The following is a 14,234-nucleotide window of genomic DNA, read 5'->3' as shown; positions in this document are numbered from 1 at the left end:
AAGTCCAGAGGATTCTAGTAGGTGATGTAGGTGATCTTACTTGTTCTGATAATGTAACTAATTACACAGGTAGTTTGAACATATATTACAAGTTCAGTCATTTGCTATAATTTGAAAAGTATACGCCCAACTCTTCATCTGGAAAAACTTGCTTGACATTTTCTCTAACACTTACCCACCTAATTTATGATTAAAAAGCACAAAATGCTCCCCTTAATTATATGTGCACTGAGCTGTGGTTAGTCATGTTCTACAGCCCCTTGAAGGAGGAAAAACAGTCTGATCAAGTGAACAGAGCTTACTTTTTCAATTCCTTTGCACAATATTACGGCAATTTGTTTTTCACAGTTTCCGAAGGAGAACAGTAAGGGCCTTTGATCAGCTGCAGTATACTCCAATGATATACACAGGTTGAACCTCTTTAGTCCAGCACCCTTAGGATCTGATGGTGTTGAACAAGACTATTTGCTGGGCCATAGATCAATTTTTGTTAGCATTGCTAATACTTCCACTGGCTGCCGGCCTCTTTAAAGATATTAGGGGCAAATCAGGGCTAAATAATATCATAGAACACTGAGAGCCAGGACTGGTATTTTGTAAACAAACTTTTTGGCATCCTTGGGAACTTGGCCGCACACATAAGTGGTCATCCAGCTAACTACAAATATTCTGGATTACAGATGTTGCCAGCAGTGTGTGCACCAGATTATAGAGATTCAACCTGTAACAACAAAAATGAGATCTAACCTAACTTGTCAATTAGCTTTCCCTATATGACATTGAGTAGCTTTTGTAAAAACAGAGCTTTATTAGAAATGTATTTCAAGAAAGTGCTCATAATGGAGAGATTTCTCTATCACTTCCTGTTTATGAATGAGGAATTCAAAAAAGTTCCAAAAGTTAAAACTGGAACAAAAACCAGGCTGTGGCAGTACCAGGCAGTTTTAGATTACTGAATGTATGCCAGTTATTGCACAAAAAATGGCTTGTCTAATTGAAATGTGTCCATTGTCCCTGTGTACAGCTGGTAAAGCAGAGCGGTAGCCAATCTCCACTATAAAGTTTATATTTACCCTTTTATCCATGAAGACGAAGCCATTTCAAAGAATCCCAGACAAAAGATCTGGAATAACCAGCGTCAGGAAAATCATGTGCAGCAAAACATGTTTAATTTACCCCTTGTGTTAAGTGTCTGAACAGGACTTTTTCTACCAATGTAGTTTTTTAAACTGACTCATTTGTTTACAACTATGCAAGTTTTACTAAGTACTAAAGAGACTAACCACTTTCCAGGTACTCTAATGGTAAGGCATGTTTTCAGGATCCTAGATGGGAGAGTTCGTAGATATGAACTCACAAATGCTTACAGATGCTCTCCTGCTAGATATAGACAATCAGAAGGATCAATACCAGGTTATAGGTTGCAAAAGGCAGATACTATAATCTGCCCTTTTTTGGGGGGGAGGTGGGGGCGCAAACCCCCCCCCCCCAAAGGTCCATCTTCAGCCAAATCCAGTGATGCTGTTTTGTGGATGACCTTAAGCAAGGACTTGGATCGTTTTATTTTCAGTGGATACCGCTGTACTCTATTGAATTCCACAATAAGATATGTTGTTGTTCGTGAGAACTTTAGTTGCTTCTCTGGCTTTGTGTAGACCTTGCTAGTTATTCAAAGGGTATGCTTTCTGACCTCATTTCTGATGGAGGTCAGTAGCTCGTGTTTGTTCGGGACAGGCATTAACTCATGAGATCTAAGCGTGCCAAGTATGGGGGACTCATCCCACTTTGGCTACATTCTTAAATGTTGTCTTGTGTCAGACTTTGCTTGGTATGTAGAATCTCAAATACTTAGCCTTTGCCCTCTTCTCTGTGGTGCCCTCTTGTGTGATGTTGCTTGAAGCAGCCACCTCATTCTGTGATAACTCACACCCTTACCTCTGGTACGCCTTTCCACAGTTCTCAACATCTGTTAAATTTTTCACATCAGTATGTGTAGCTTCCTGTTTCCACATTCCATCAAGTTCTTTCTCTAAATGCTGCCCTAAAATAAGGCACAGAATATCTTTCTCAGTGTCTGTAGGGTTCTCTAACTGTGCATGAATCTATTCAGGTGCCAGTATTTTCCTTAAAGTTACCTTGCAAGAGACTTGAAGCTAGCATTCCCTCTAGTCTTTTCCATCAATGTGTGGATTTTTTCCCCCATCTATGTGAGGAATAAATTTTATGTGTACAGAGGAATGTGGCAATCCATACCACCAGTAGAAACAAAACCTAGTTGTGGACACCATGCTCATCAGATGGGTGGCATTTGAATCTCTTCTGAGCAGTTGCACAAACATGCACATTACATGGACCACTGCCTGAAGCTTCCTGGCAAGAATGTCCACACTGGGTCAGACCAAAGGTTGATCTAGCCCAGTATCTTGTCTTCTGACAGTGGCCGATGCCAGATGCCACCAGAGGGAGTGAACAGATCAGGGAATCAAGTGATCCCTCTTCTGTCATCCATGTCCAGCCTCTGTCAAACAGAAGCAAGGGACGCAATTCCCACCATCCTGGCTAGTAATCATTGATGGACCTAACCTCCCATGAATTTTTCTAAGTCTTTTTTAAACTCTGTTAAAGTCCTGGTCTTCACAACAACCTCTAGCAATGAGTTCCACAGGTCCGCCATGTGCTGTGTGAAGAAAAAGTCCTTTCTGTTGGTTTTAAATGTGGTACCTATTACTTTCATTTTCTGATCCCTAGTTCTTATTTTATTGAAACAAGTAAATAGCTTCTAGTTTTTCCACACCAGTCCTGACTTTATTAGGCCCTCTATCATGTTCCATCCCATCCTTAGTCTCCTCTTTTCTAAGCTGAAAAGTACCAGTCTTTTAAATCTTTCTTCCTAGGGACCCCGTTCCAAACCTTTAACTGTTTTTTGTTGCCCTTTTCTGAACCTTTTACAATGCCAGTATCTTTTTTTTTTTTTTTTTTTTTTTTTTGGGATGAGGTGACCATATCTGTATGCAGTATTGAAGATGTAGGCGTACCATGGATTTACATAAAGACAATAAGATATTCTCTGTCTTATTCTCAATCCCTTTTTTAATGATTGCTAATATTTGCTTTTTTTTAACTGCTGCTACAGGTTGAGTGGATGTTTTTTCAGCGAACTATTCACAGTGACTCCAAGATCTCTCTTGACTGGTTATAGATAAATTAGTCCCATCACTTTTGTATGTATAGTTGGGATTATTTCCAATGTGCATTACTTTACGTTTATCAACATTAAATTTCACTTGCAGTTTTGTGGCCTAGTCACTTAGTTTTGTGGAATCTTGTTGAAGCTCTTCACTGTCTGCTTGGTTCTTAAGTAGTTCAGTATCAGCAGCAAATTTTGCCACCTTGTTGTTTCACCTTTTTCTTCAGATCATTTTATAAATAGAAATGGTTCCAGTATGGACCCTGGGGGGGACACCAATAATTACCACTCTGCATTCTGATCATTCACTCTTCCTGTAAACTCTTAAAGCTTTTATTTCTTGTCAGTCCATTGGTGAGTCATGTTTTAGTCCAACTGAACCTATTCCTGCCAGATCACGAGCACTTTGTGGGTAACCCTCCATCGTAATGCTTCGTTGGTACAGCGATTTGGAGCTTCCATGCTCAAACCAGTTACTGGCCCACAACTCCCTCTTCAAAAGGCAGTGCATCATTTGGACACAGAAGTGTCCAGCAAATCAGACTAAAAGACTAGGAAGAAACATTCTAATAATTCAGCATAATGCAGGTGATGGAGTCATTAGCACTGCAGTTGGCGGGAGAAGCCTCACTGGCTATGTATATTAGGGAAGGAGCTGCATTTGACAGGCCTGATGACAAACAAAATGATTTATCCTTGAGTATCCAAACCGGAGTGTTTATCTCTGCTCTCGTGTTAATGGATAACTACTACTGTTGTCCAGAGTCCATGAATGGTTTGCAGATGTTAGGTCTAATTCGAATGGTTAGTTCAGTGTTAGCAGGTGAAACACAGGTAGAAATTAAGATAGCAAAATGTCTCTGCTGCTTGTCTTGTCTCAAATTTGTCTTAAAGGTCTGTGAAGCTGTGTCTGGTATCAGTTTGCTAGACTAGGCTTCCTTTCTTCTTGCCCACGACTCTCTGATCTGATTTTAATGCATTCTTTAGGACAAACCTGATTCATAGCCTTTGTAACAACTTATAATGAAGAAACAAAAAAAAGTACACCTCGACATCTAGCTTCTGAAGGAAAAACTATTCTATGTAGCTTCATTTTTGGCATTCACAACAAACTGTGCATGAGCAGGGTTCAATGTTACAAGGCCCACTGTTGGTTGTAATACGTTGTAGTGGAACAATATGCATGTTGAAACATTGCTTGGGGAGACTGGCTTTAACAGTCCAAATATCAGTATTGCCTGAAATATGGCTACACCCATGGGAGAATTTTCTCCTGGAGTAAGGTGTGTTACCAGTTCCTGCAGGGCAATTTCTTTGTACTAGAGCATAACTTGTAATGACTTGCTGGGATATTTTTCATACCATTCCTCAACCATACTCAGCCTTGAATATTTTTTCTGAGACCACATTAATACTCCTTTTACTCTTCCTCAACTAATTTATAAGGAGAGAGACTGCAACAGTGGATGCTTTTCCTTTTGTTGGGTAGTCATCGCTTATTCTAATGAAACAATCTGACAATTTGTGTTGATAATAAAGTTGTGTACTTGCTTGCATATACTATATTCTGTCTGCAGGTTTCAATCCCATTGAAGAACAAAATGTTCCTAAAAACTGGTGACAGGATTAAGGATGGGATTTTGGACTAAAAGAAAAAAAACTTGTAAAAAGTCTTCATAATGAAAAGAATCTTGGCGATTTTACACTTGCTTTGAAGTAGGATCTCCTGATTCACAGAGCATCTTTTCCCCTCACCACGGGAGCAGACGGCTGCAAAGGCGGTGGGGTGCGGGGAGAGGAGTGAAAAGTGTTAAGACAGATATTGCGTGTAGATTTGGACGAGGGGAAAAGCACAGTTGGATCTGGTCATATCTGACTTCAGTGATATACAAGGAATCCCTTTGTCTTCCTAGCGTGCTTGCTTTTAAAAAGCTTACACCTTCCAAGAGTGTTATGGGAGGCTAGGTTTTTTCTATTCTTGGTTAGTCGGGGGGTAAGGTCCTATTTATCATGTGACATTTGTAGGTAAATGTTGACTTATAAATAATTGTGCCACCTATGCATCAGTGGTCTGATTGCTGGTTCTACTTGTCACATCATTGATTTGTTCAGATCCCTTAGCCTGAAACTTGCCCAGGTGCGCGACTAAAAAGCACTAGGCTTTAGTGTAAGGCTGTTGATCTTCAGAAGACTTAGCTTTGTGTCACAAATTGTGCAGGACCATGATAGAGACCAAAGCTTAAACTGGGTGAGATGACAGACAAAAGTAGGAAACTGACCTGAAACCAGAATATGAAGGTCCTTTTTACTGCCTTTTGGCGGAAGTGACGTATAGTCTTTGTTAGAGTAACGCATGTTGCCATTGGTGGAACTGCAGCCAGCCTTCTGGAAGCTGAAGCACACCTGGCTGCTACCAGTTTTCTGTGGGGAGTTTGGCGGCACTGTGCGCAAGCAGCTTTCACACATTCATTTCTCCAGCAGATTGCTTTGCTTTGTTCAAGCTCTGGGAGGGAGGAGGAGGAGGAGGAACAGGGCCTGAGTGTGAATTGGTGGCTTCATGGCTGCTCTGAAAGTGCTGGGTGGGGGTGTGGGGAGAAGTAGGAAGTGCAGGGCTCCATTGCCCCAGTTCAAGAGAGGCATATTGGGGAGGGGTGATAGGCGTTCTGTGGGCCACAGGTGGAACCCCAGTGGGTCATGGGCTGTAGCTGTCCACTGAGATGGAGGGCTGCTCATGCTGCCCACTGTCTCTTCTTGATTGCCTACCGCTGGCCTTATGTTTCCAGAAAGCCTTTTGGGTGGTGAGTGGGAGGGGAGGCTGGAGGCGGGGCTGCCTGACATCAGGCAATGGCCTTATAGCTCGGTTGACCTCTTGCATATCCCCTTTGCGCAAGGCAAAAATTCTTTTGTCTTTAGTTCAAATTTTTCTCACCTTGCGTGAAAAAGACAAGCTCGAAAATGGGTTCTAGCATCATGTCCTGGAAGGAACAACTACAGTCCAGAACTAAAGGAAAACCAGGATTATTTAATGGTCATTGGCTTGCGTACTGGGGCATGCTTCCAGAGCATCGCTAATGGTCCTCATGAGCGTATCTAGAGTTATGAACAAATTCACACTTTGTATTTCTAAACTCATATACAAGAATGATACATGCACAGAAATAGAATATACATGTTCAGCAGATTGTAACCTTTAACATGGTGAACCTGATGCATTTTGCCCAAAGCGCCTGTCATTGGTAAGTCAGTTTTGATCAAGTATGGTGTGGGTGCCCTGACAGTGTGTTTGGGAAAGGGGCAACACTGGATGATTGTGTGGGAAGGAGTGTTCTGAGCCAGTTGCTGTTGGGTGAGTGAGGGCTGATACTGAAGCACTTCATAGCACAGAAATATGCTTAGATGGTGGTGGTCAGAGGAGGTATTTCTGCTCAACTCAGGGTTGACTTGGAAGGAATTAAAGGGGTTTGGAAAATTCTGGGCAGAGGGTATCTGCCACTTGAAGTTGTGAATGAATTGGATTTCTGGAGCATAGAGGAAATTGGTCAGATCTTCTGGAATGAAGGGACAGGTGGTAATTTAACAGTAAGATCATCGCTGGAAAAAAATGCAGTCAAAGCTCAGTTAACCAGCACCTGGATAACTGGCACATTTGGGGAACCAGCATGCCAGAGGGCCAGCTGACTGGCCCCAGCTTGAATATTCAGCACATTTTATTATCCAGCTTCCCTGGGGATGCCGATAATAAAGCTTTTACTGTACTACTCTTGTGCTCTGTCCCACTTGTTTGTTCTGGGATGGGAGGTGATGGATAATGAATAGTGAAACTGTTTGCCTTTTGCTTATGAAACTATTGCCGTGTGACGCTCGTGACAGTGCACTAGGTCTGCGTCTACACTAGCAAGTATATTCGAAATTAGGACTGGAAGACCGAGCTCTTTCGAAAGAACCCACAGAGCATCCACACACACCCCGCACCCTTTCGAAAGTAACTTCAAAAGAACTCCCACATTCTTTCAGAGTCGGTCCTCCGTTCCCAGGATGGGAAGAGCGCCCTCCTTCGAAAGATAATTTTGAAAGAGAGCAAGTGTAGACACTCTGCGGCCCACTCATTTGAAAGAGGGAGTCCTCCATGGAGGCGATCAGCTGGCAGGCGGCAGCGCTACTCACGGCACAGATGGAGCTCTATGGTTCTAGCGTCCGGCCGTGCTTAAGAGGATGCAGGCTCCCAGAAACCCTCAGGCAGGAAGCTGAGAGCATGCAGCCAGCAGTGAGGCCACCCTGCTCTGCAGCTCACCAGCCCCCGCAATGGCCAGCCAGTTCCCCACACCACCCAGACCCATGGCCAGCAACCCAGACCCCCGCCCACCCCAGGGTCCCTCCAAAGACACTGAGGAGTCGTCCCAGGAGGTGGGCCAGGTCCCGAAGCGCTGAGCCCCCTCCTGCACAGAGGCCGAGATCCAGGACCTCCTCTCCCTCGGAGGATGAGGGGGTCCTCCAACAAACGGGTCCATCGCCACAATGTGGTCACCTTTCAGCGGCTGGCAAAGGAGCTCCTCGGCCGCGGCCACCCCACCCGCACACCAGACCAGGTCCAGTCAAAAGTCAAAGAACTGCGGTAGGGGTATTGCAGGGCTTGGGACGCGGTTGGGGGTAGCCCCCACAAGCTGCACCTACTACAAAGAGCTCCACTGCCTGCTGGGGCTGCAGGAAGCCAGACCCCCCCCCCCCATCCACCATCTTCCTTGACACGTCCATCGGGGGCACCGAACCAGAGACGGCAACAGAGGGCGAGGAGCACCCGGGGTCATTCGCCAGAACCAGGCGACCGCGGACAGCACAGCCTCTTGACCCCACCAGCGATGATGAGGGCTCAAGCAAGGGGGCCCTTGTCATTGACCTCCCATCCGGGCTGTCTAGCTGGGCCCCATCCGACTGTGCCTCGCCTGCCTTCCTGGACGGACCCCTAGGTAGGTGGTGTGTGCACCAGCCCCAGTGCCCAGGGAGGGAGTGTCAGGTCCCGCCCAGGGAGGGAGTGTCAGGTCCCACTCAGGGTGGCCACAGGCATCCCACACGGCCACCAGTCCAGGTGCATGTGGACACTGGACAGCTATGTTTCCCGGGCTCTCAGGGGGATGGTGCGTGGCACTCAGCACCACATAGATGGGACAGCATCAGAGGCTGCCCAGACTTGGAGGGAGCAGAAAACAGCGTGGGGGGGCAAGTTCCCAGTACCCCTGTGGGGTACCCAGGGACATGTACTCTGGGCGGGGGGCAGGACATGGTGACATGCACCTGGGACTAATGGCTGATTTTTCCCCACCCCCCCTCCTTCTGTCTCCACAGCTCCTGCAGCCAGTGGTCAGACCAGCCCCAACAGAGGGCGAGGGGGAGTGGCCGTCATCCCAAGCAGGGACCGTGCGGGGTCGCCACTGGGCCGTCCGCCACAACGAGGAGGCAGGGGACACGGCCCATGCTGCAGCTTTGTGGGACCTTTACTGGCATGCTGCGGGAGTGGCTTGCCGTAGAGCGGCAGGCCTGGAACCAGGTCGCGGCGAACGTGGATGCCCTGATGGCCACTCTTTTCTGGAGTGGGAGCGCTGGCCTCATGCAGGTGTCCTGTTGCTGGAGGGCTGGGGTGAGCCAGTGTCACAGCTGTAGGAATGTCCCCTTGGTCATGCGGAAGTTCTGTAGCCACCGGTTGTCGCACCAGCCGGTCCCACCAGTCGCTGTTTGTGGGGAAGCTCCACAGGCGGCGGATGCCCCGGGGGACCGGCTGGGGATGTTGCGCCCTCTGGATGTCTTCCAGGAGGGTGGCTAGTAGGCTGGCTCCCTGTAGCCACTGCTGCGTGGTGGCCAGGACCACAGCCAGTGCACTGGTCGTGGCCCCAATGGGGATGGGCGGGGGGCTGCTCAGGTTCCATGGGGGCCCAGGGTGCCTCCTCTGATCCTCAGTGTGCAAGCCTGGGGACAGGTGGCTGGCCCTCTGTGTGCAGGCTGACGTATGGTTTTGGGCGGGGGGGCCTTTAAGGGGACGGCGGGCCGCGGTCCTGGAAGGGCTCATCCCCCATGCGACCCTGCCTGTAGGACTTCCTGCTCCTGTACTTTCGAAAGAGCGCTCTGCATTGTGTGGATGCTCATTTTCGAAATTGCACTCCGGGACTTTTGGTCTCTGTTTTTCTGTGTGGAGGTTTCCTTTCGAAAGAACGGCTTTCAATATACTGTTTCAAAAGCCGTCCTTTCGAAAGGGGGCTGTAGTGTAGACGCAGCCTCGCTGTATTTTGAAAAGGATAGTCTGTGCACACAAGCTTGTACACAAGCTGCAACTTAAGTCTCAGCCGTATTTTTGGCATGAGCTTCTGCTACTGGATCCTAAATCTGTGCCAAGGAGCAATGCTTTCATAATGACTCTCATATAAATGAACTATTGTAGAAAGCCACCTCGCATATGGAATGGAGTTTTGCCTTGCATCTTATTATCCACTTGATCAGTGTCTTTCAACCATTCCAAACTCCTGTACTCTTGTGTACCAAGTTTTGCTTCATTTAACGTGTGCTTGCTTTGAAAGACAAAAATACAAGCCTCACAGCATACAGATGACAAATGGCTTGCTTTCTCCTCTTTCCCGAGGCCTCACCCCTCCCATCAGAACCCCAAGGGGGGATCCCCACCCAGAAGCCACACTTCTCTCCGCAGACCCATCGCATGAAGAGGCTGAGTGGGCAGCATGACCACCTTCCCACCCTCAGAGTAGGTGCCTTCTCAGTCTCACAGCCCCAAACACACGGAGAAGAGTCCCCCATGGAGCGGCACAGATGGGCCATGTAAGGCTGTTTGGGAAGACAGTCTTTACTGTGCATTCTGATCCTTGTTGCCTATGCCCAGGATTGTCATAACTAAAACCTCTCTGCATTTTTATTTTGCTCTGTTTTCTAAATTGATCGTTTGAATTTTTCATGTTGCTAGTTTGTCCCAGGGTAGTCTGTGTGAGAGCAACAATGGGTGAGAAACATATTTTGTAAGGGAAAAAAATACCCTTTGTTGTGGGGTTTAAAAGGATATGTAGTATCTCACTATTCCTGAGGATTTTAAACATGTTCAGAGTTGTTGTGATTCTTTTAAATCTACTACTGGATATGTACTAGACTTAACAGAACAATCCTCAGAACACTCAGCTAGCTTCCTGAAATATGTTAGTCGTGCATTTCTTTTTATAGTGCCTATCAGAGCAACTTCACAACTATTATAAAAATGTTTAAAGATAGTCGGCCGGCAACAACGCCTTCGTGAATCTTTTCTCACGTTTTACTTAATACACTTGACAACTGCTGAAAATGTCTTGTATTAAAAAAAAAAAAAAACAAAAAAAAAAAACGTAAGGACTGTTTCTTTTAATGGCCAAAACTGCCACCTTCTTGGAGTCCATTGGTGGTTGTCAGAGTTCCATTGTCAACTTTGTAAGATGAAATCTCAGTGCTTTTGTTCCCCGGGGTTACTTCTCTGTTTACAAGATGTCTTCTGAGGATAAACTGTAAATGCCTGGGAAGTGTTACTGATTCCAGCATACTATAGGGCATATAAGCATTCATACCGTAAAACTCAAAATACATATATAGCATGTGTCTGGGAAATCTAAATGTCAATTTGAGCTGGTTCTTTGGGTGAGGGGAATAAGATCGGTGCTCTAAAAATACTGAGCAAGAAATTGGCTATGATAGGGGAAATACTTTGTGTATGTTGCCCTCATCTAGGAGCTCAGTATAGGTTTAGTGTGTGCCTGAAAGTTAAGTATTCTACTGAAGGTAAGCTGAACTACAGGTGATATCACATAATTAATTTCCAGTAGGAATATGTGGCCGAGGTGGGAATAAAACCAAGGTCGTCTTATTCCATCCTGTGTTTTGAACCAAATGTCCTTTTTGTGAATTACTTTTTTTTAATCACCGCATGAAGTGGCTGAATTAACTAACCACATTCCAGAGTGTGGGAACTAATCCAGGAAATATTTTGAGATTCAGGTTTTATTTCTTAGCTTTATCATTCTGCTACTAAGGCTGTACGTTAGAGGAATTATATGTGGTATCTGGTTCTTACACTTTCTTCCTGGAATTGGCTACTTAATAGCTTCAGGCCACTGCTACTTAGAGAGTTCTTTCCCAGATTTGTTTTTCTAAAATTGCAGTTTGATGTTCATTAGTTGTGCTCGTGAACTATTTTCCCAGAAAGCACTGATCTCTAGGGAACCAGAAAAGAACATGGGTCATATCTGAACAAGACCTGTACTTGATGGTTAAAAGCTGGGACCTCGGCACCCCAGAACCTAGAACCTGGCTATGCTTGTACAGTTACTCTCAAAATTATTTGTTGTTAAATCAGCTGCAGTCTCACGACCATTGTCTGTCTGAGCTGTAAAAACAAAGGGATCTGGAGATACTTGTAGGTGTTTAAATTCAGGATGTACTTATTTAAGCGGGGGCTTTGGAAGTATTTCACTAAGCTTCACCATCTCCTGAGGAAATTTGTGAAAAGAACAAATAGCCTTTCCTTTTACTTTTGAAAAATAAAAGTTCAGCAACATCAGCCTCGATGCCTGGCAGGCAAACCATCCGTGGTTTGTAGAGAGATATAAAAAGTAGGTAACTGAAAAAGTACAGGTTCTTACCAACCTGAAAATATTACACAATCAACTACAGTAGTACTGGTTCTGTACTACCTGATTCTTTAAGTTCTGTATTATTCTTAGTTAAGAATTGAACGGAGGCTGTGGAAGAAGTCATGGGGTGTAATTAAAAATAATTTAATAGCTAAATTAGAGTTAATCATTTTGTAAAGTAAAAGTTATTCTTTATGATATTCAAAAAATTGGTTGGTGTTGCTGTGTGGCTTTAAATTTAAATTTTTGGATCTGTTTAGTTTTCATATACACCACTTACAGCATGTGTCAAATAGTGGTTTCTGTCCTATGCAAATTCCCACTAAAGAGTCAAATGCTCAAGCATGTATTATAAATGTTTCTGTGCTCACTTAAGAACTTCATTACCCTGAAATAATTTGAAAGCCAGAAAACTATGTGAACCTGCCTCTGTAGTGGGGATGCGGGAAGGAGGGGTGTCTGAGATCGAAAACTAGAGTGGCATAGTGAGATTTTACTCAGGTCAGTTAATCTTACAAAATGTACTCTTACGTGTTTAGTATTAAAACAGCACTTTGTAAATTTTGTTTTCTGATACGCTTAGGTCACTCATGGAATTGGGAAACTTCAGTAATCTGCAATGAATTTTAATGATCACTGTGACTTAATGAGATCCTGTTGCATATTTGTAAATTACACATTAGTAGAACTGCTCCTCTATAACTGGTCTTGTGTAGTTCAATAGAAAATGGATAAATTATTTTACCTACACTTAATCTTCAGTGTTATACAGGCCAGCATGGCCTATGAACAATACTTATTTAGTTAAGTCTTTGTTTTTGGCTTGGAACTTTATGGACATAATCTTGCAGCACCATCTGGTGTTTGAAGTGTATTCATTTTATGCTCCGATGGATATGCATTCATGACAGTTCTTCCTTCCTAAATTGTCATATAGCGCCACTTACTTTGTGAGACAGCCGAAAGTTTTTTTCCCCCATTGTCGCATGAATCTTTACAAAGATGTCACTGAATCCCTCACACCCAATAGTGAGAGGGGATTGTTGATATGACTATATCAAAATGAGTACAGCATGAAGTAGAGGAACTGAAATACTTAAGGTTTTTTGCTATATGATTAAACGAATGTGGGGGGGGGCGTCCCTTGTAGAGTATTAATATGAGTTATATGGTCATGGCAAGTGAATAGGAAAAAAGGGAGAGTCTTTTTTCCAAGTGATGATGTGCTGTGTGTTCTTCATAAAGCAAAATGTGAACCTAAAAAAAGAGAATCTATAAAGAAAAGGAATCGGGCAGAATTTTCATAATCATAACATCCAGATACTTACACATCTGCCATTTGAAAGTAGCATTTAGTTTTCTCATTCTTGTTGGTTGCTTACATAAAAAGAGGTTACTTTACTTATATTACTTAAAAGGTGGCTTGGAAAGCTCTGCACCTGAAATCTGATGTAAAGTAGTATTAATCCGATCTGGAAAATGACAAGTGAGTTTTAATTCAGTATTTTTTTTCAACTGTGTGTGTGAGAAAGTGAGTGAGTAATTTTTGCTGTAGTCATAATCCATGTTAGTTTTCCTCGAATGGAACTGGAAGACCATTTGGCTAAATGTTAACAAATTTACTATGCAAGTTTTTCAGTTGCAAATTTGCTAACTAAATCTACAGTAAATGCCATCAGAGTGACATTCATAACCTCTTGTAGGTAGAATGGAAGTATGTTTAGTACTTTCAACTTGTCACTTTTGTTTACAAGCTCCAACTGACAGACTATAAACTATCCAAAAACTTCTTTGCCAGCATAAATAAATGGCAACAAAATTCTGGTTAAATAGTGTTGTCAATCTTGCAGACCCAGAAGTCTTAGTTCTACTGTAACCCAAAAGATAACTTTTCTCTCATTCATTGTTCATGCTGCTGGCACATAGGTCAGTTTACTTCACAGAAGAAATTACATATTGGTGCTACTTGTCTCACATATGAAAATTAACATGCATTGGGTTTCAGCCATCAGCATCAGAATAATTTCTGATTCTTTTAAGGCTTTTAAATACAGGAAAGAATGAGTGCCCTTTGAACTAGAGGTAGTGTTTGAAATTGCAGGTGCAGAGAACGCTAACATATATTTTGTCCTTGCAAGATGGATTTTGACCTTCTCAGGTCAGGCACTTGCCCAGAAGTACTGGCTTGTGGAATCTGGACCAATCCTATTCTGATCATTCTAGCCACAGCATATGGATAACTGGATAATTTTGGAATTGTCTAAGTTCTTCATTGTAATAAAGCAATCTTTGCAGGATAAGTCAAATCTTGGTCTTAAGTCTTTTTAAGATGCTGTTTATTTACTGCGCTCTTTTAAAAGATACATGGCCTAAAACTTGTGGATTATATATAACATATG

The 14,234-nt window shown here is 43.8% G+C and overlaps 1 protein-coding gene across 4 annotated transcripts in view; it reads left to right on the top strand.

Moving 5' to 3' along the window:
• MTUS1 (microtubule associated scaffold protein 1) overlaps nt 1–14,234 on the top strand; it is a 162,543-nt gene that overhangs the window by 55,289 nt on the left and 93,020 nt on the right. The window lies entirely within an intron of this gene.

Source organism: Carettochelys insculpta, chromosome 4, assembly GCF_033958435.1.
Source record: "Carettochelys insculpta isolate YL-2023 chromosome 4, ASM3395843v1, whole genome shotgun sequence".
Taxonomy (NCBI): Eukaryota; Metazoa; Chordata; order Testudines; family Carettochelyidae; genus Carettochelys; species Carettochelys insculpta.
Note: the sequence above shows the minus strand (reverse complement) of the source record. Positions and strands in the feature narration are given on the sequence as shown.